Raw genomic sequence first — 5,218 nt, 5'->3', positions numbered from 1 at the left:
GCAAAGCAAGTGAAATTATACTCAAACCACATAATACATTTTTATGTTTAAATTCTAAATATATGAGGGAAAATCTTAATCTGATCAACTGTAATTAAGTATCTTCTCCGCACTCCAACCTTAGTACATATTTCCATTGCCTGCAAAGTACAGGTAAGATTTGCATATGAACAAACTGGAAAAAGCACCTTCATCCTTAAGAACCTAGAAAAATGCCGCAAACCTGTCAGTTCCTGAAATGTACCCTCTTTTTCAAGCTGGTCCATTGTATGGCCAGACCTTCCCACTGTCTCTTGGACAATGTGAGCAGGCAACCCGATAGCACATAACATGACTGCTATAAAATCTGTGGTCTTGTAGGTGTCTATAGGTCACAACCTGTATGCTGACAAAGCACAGGCAGTTGCTCATGAAATTATTACCTAATGGGTGCACCCCAGCACACATTAGACCACGTGGAGAGCACTCTGTCTTGTCTTGGTGGCCCTCAGCTCGAGACCCCATGACCTGTAAACCAGCCTCGGGCAGAAAACCTAGACTGTTGCTATGTATGTGAAGCAGAAGACAAAAATACCTGTGAGGAAACTCAGTCTTTCCATATGGTCAAGAGGAAGTGCAACTTCACAGGCTGCTCACCAACCACCTAGCCTGAAGGTGCCATGAGTGACCAAATCTGTTCTGGTAGCTGGGACTTTTTTTTTGTCTGCATAGCTAATCTTTTGTTTTCGTGAAGAGGTTCATGTGAGCATTTGATAGCAAAATCAGAACGCACTGATTAGTTTTAGTGTAAGTCTGTAATAGAGTCCAGTTGTGACAACACTAATTTTTTAGAAAAAAAAATCTACTTTCCAAGACTATTCCACAATATTGTCTCAGAAGAAGTTGTTTATGTACACAAGCTAATTACCTGAGAAAATATGTGCATGAATAAGGTAAATTTCTTTTAAATTTTCTTTTTCAGAATGTCTTTTCTTCTAAGTGTTTTAACTCTTCATCTAGGTAGTGCTATTCTGGAGTTGTTTTAAAGAGCTGTGTTACAGATCCAAAGACCCTTTATCATATATACCTGCAGAATAATTAAGACAAAAAACTACAGTACAGTGTGAAAATCTAGCTTCCCTGTGTGTTTTACAAACAATTGTATTCTATATAAACACAAATGCAGTAAATAATTGTTTACCTGAATGAACAACAGTAAAAACAAGACCAGTGACTGTCCTCAGAACAACAAGAGCTTGTAAGGCCTGAACTCCAGCGTGTTCAGATGTATTCCCTGTACTGTGGGAAACACTTCAGCAAATACTTTGAAACACATTCAGGAAGGTGAAGAGGAGATGAGGATTGCTGAGCAGCACCTGTGATGAGCCCTGACTGCGCAAACACTGAAATAATTAGGAACAGTCGTGCCGTGGCAAAGGCGCGATGGGCGACCAGGCCAGCCTGGCCAGACGCAGCCATCGTGCAGCTCCTGCTCACTGCAGCAGTGTCCGGTCGCACCCCGGGCTGGCTGCTGGCCTTGGGCACCTCAACCACCCTCGTGTCCTCTCCGGGTGTCTGCAGGGACACGGGCTGGACGTCTCGGCCCGGTGAGGCAGTGGCAGTGTGGGCTGAGGGGCCCAGGAGAGCCAGGCACCCGTCAGGCCTCTGCCCTGGTGGCAGGGCCCTGGCAGCTGGCAGGAGAAGCCTTGCCCTCCATTTCAATGCTGCCAGCATCCTCCGTGACCTTCCCTCTCCCTTCCCAGCACATGCTGACACATCCAGCCTAAATTTGCGTCTCACATCACCTCAGGATACTCATGGCTAATTTCATTATTTTGGAGAGAAAATGCAAATGAAGCCAGACAGCTGGTGCTTTCCTCGTGGCGAGGAGTGATGGAGGGGCCTGAGGCCTACCTCATCAGAGGCTCTCATACCCGTCTGCTCAGACAGGCCCTGGCGGGAGGAGAGCGGGGAGGCTGCGGGAGCAGCGGGAACAGATGGCAGGGAAGGTAGGAAGATGGAGAAGCGAGAGGGGCCAGAGCCATTCGGAGGAAGAGGCAGTGTCAGTTACCCGTGGGCTGAGGCAGCCTCACAGGACGGTTCGGCATCTTGTTTTCAATTCGGCTGGGACATGAAAGGTGGTCGCTGGTCAGGTGTTGCACAGTGGCCTTGGATTCAGGATATTTTAGGATATTGCTTTAAACTAGCAAGGACCTCCGTTTGCTCCTGACCCTGGCCAATTGACTGATAACCCCTCCTGAAAACACCATGTCTAAACCCAGCAGGTTCAGAGGTTGTTTTTTAAATCCCTTTTCAAGAGTAGGCAAAGACTTAGAGAAAAAATATATTCCCCAATACACAAGAAGGGGCAATTTAAAATCTATTCCTCCAATTATTCATTGAAGAAGGAAGGGAAAACAAAATCATGCCTATAAAAAATCTGTCAGAACATTGTCTGATAAAGCACCTATACAAGAGGCCTGCAAGAGTAATGCAGCTCAGCAGAGACTGCTCAGTGTTTCTCAGCAGTTCAGCCCAACTTGCACCAACGCATTCCACAAAAAGGTAATGACACCAGGGGCATCTTAGCTGGTAGGAGTTTTTATGTTATATTATTATTATTATTATTATTATTATTATTATTATTATTATTATTATTATTATTTCAGTTGCTTCTGGAGAGGTCTGAAGTCTTCTTTCATTTGACATACCGGCAGGCAAATAGCAAGTGTAGAATTTTTTAATATATTAATTGGAGAGGTAAGTGCTTTCCAGGGAGCAAATCTCTCCCTCTCTCTTTCTCTCCCTCTCTAGGTGGTATAGGTAGATCTCTTAAACAAAAGAATAAAAGAAAAAATGGATTTCAAGAGGTTAAGTTGAATGAGCAGCATTTTCAAACATTAAGAAGGAGCTAGAAAAGGCAAGAAAATTAATTTCCTGAACATACATAGTCCTGTCCTCTGAAACATTTTAACAAATTAATTCCAAGACTTCACATGTATCCTATATCATAAACCTCCCCAGGTACAAACCCCCTTTACATCTGTAACAGAATTTTCTCAGATTATTTTTAATAATTACTTAGATCTGGCTAGAAACTGTAATAAAATTCCCTATTGATTATTGGTAAAAAAAAGCGAGTCACTGATTCATTAGGTGAGTAAGCAGAGGGTCACTATCATCACTGAAGCAGATTCACAGACTTCAGAGAAGATGACTGATGCTCTCCTCACAGATCTATTAACCGGTGTCTGCCATCACAACTAATAACACAGGATTCAAGAGACTTGGTTCCCAGTACTTTCAAGATACAGATCTGAAGGTAAACTGCTACTGGTAAATCTTGTGGTCATCAGTTCAGAGATACCCAGGCAAACACAAGCTTTAGAGCCCATTCTGTGCAGGGTGCAAAGGGCTGTTGCTGTGAAAGAACCCCCTTCCCTCCCTGTTCCTGACCCCTCACTGACATCCATACAAAGCCTGTCAACTTTTCACCTACCTAATTTGTTTTACTTGTCCATCTCTCCCATGTGAATATTCTTGTGGGTTATGTGTATCCTCCACTCCTCCAAGTTTCTTCTTCTATCTCTTTCTACACAAGGTTATCCAATACCTTTCTAACTTTCCTTCCTTCGGGTCAACAATGTTGACAGGCACAAGGGCTCCTCCCCAGGACCCTGCCCACTCTTTTCCTCTTAGATGCTGTGTCCCATGAATGTAAAAGGCTTTTCCTATTACTCTCCAAACTTTCCACTGTGTCCTTTCTTTTTTCATACAAGGCTGCAGTAAACCCTTCTGTCCTTCTAGGTCCCCATCTAAGTCTGCTGCCACCAGTTGTTCCATTCAGTTCTTCCCCTTACTTCTCTCTGATTCTGACTGACAATCCCTTCTCTCTTTTCCAGCCATCTTTCTTCCTCTCACACTGCAGCGTCCATGATGAAGGATCAGCTGAACAGCAGCTGTGTTTCCCTGTCTTAACATCTCCCATTTGCACGTGTATTCTCCTCTCCACCCCCTTAGCATAGGGCTTGGGAGTTCTCTTCATCCTTGTCTAACTTTTGCAGAAATTTAGGTTGATTCCCAGTCGCCACAGAAGTTTTGTGTATGTCTTTCATATTTGCCAGTGGTTTGTCACACGGGCCCTTAGCCCAGTATGGTGCAATAAACCAAACTTTGTTATGTTTTCTGACATATGACTTCCTACCCAGACTTCCTTGCTTTCTCCCATTTGCTGTTATCAATTGTTCTAGTGCATATCTTTGGCATTATCTTCTACACAGCATAGATAGAAGACTATGTCTAAGCCTTGGAGATATTTATTGCATAACATCTCCATTATATAGATTTTCATGTCAATCTATATAAAGATAACTTTTGGATGGTATCTGCTCTCTTTATATACGGATTATTGCAACATTATTTTCTCTGTTGTGTCAGATTCATCACTTATGCTCACTTCCAGAATCTCTCCACAAATTATCCATCATCTCCTGATAAGTGGAAAGCTGAGTCCCACATCTGATCAATCTGAACTCCTGTCTTTCCTTACATATGCATATTTCACTGTCTATATATTTCTCATTTGCAGCAAGAACAGAAACACAATGAATAGCTTTTGGATGTATGTACACCACAAGTTCTCCTATTGGTTAAAAAGGCTTCATTCTTCAGAGTGTATTTCCATTTTGCTTTGTTTGTATCCACATTTTGTCTCTGCTTCCTATGTTGAGACTGAGATGCAAGAATTGGGAGAAGACTGTTTTAATCCATGTGTTCATGGATTAATGGATTCACAGCTCTTAAGTAAAAACGGCTCATACAAGCTATGCTAATGTAAAAATTAACACCAAAAGGTGAACTCAGAGAAATAAGAAATTTTGCTCATACATCTGTTTGTTGATAGAAGAAAAGTGTGGAAAATGTCAGAATCAACCTCATCTTCGGGGTGGGTCACCCTCCACCATCCTACTGATTAGTCCTTTGCATGAAACAGCTACAAGTCTGCCTTGTATGCTAATCAATTTTACATCTCAGATATAAGGGTCATCTTTGAGTCCCCTTCCAGGAGCAATTATGAGTTTCAGTTCCACAGTCACTAAAAGAAGAGGACGACTGACCAGCAAAGAGTCTAAGGAATATATCTGGCAGGATTTAGTTATTTCTTAGTTACTGACATGTTTAAGTCTTGCCAAACTGGAAGCAGTTTTGGGCAGAAGCATCAACAGCGTGGTAAATACTG

This window comes from Geospiza fortis, unplaced genomic scaffold, assembly GCF_000277835.1.
Source record: "Geospiza fortis unplaced genomic scaffold, GeoFor_1.0 scaffold41, whole genome shotgun sequence".
Classification (NCBI taxonomy): domain Eukaryota; kingdom Metazoa; phylum Chordata; class Aves; order Passeriformes; family Thraupidae; genus Geospiza; species Geospiza fortis.
The sequence above is the reverse complement of the archived record's forward strand: the minus strand, read 5'-3'. Positions refer to the sequence as shown.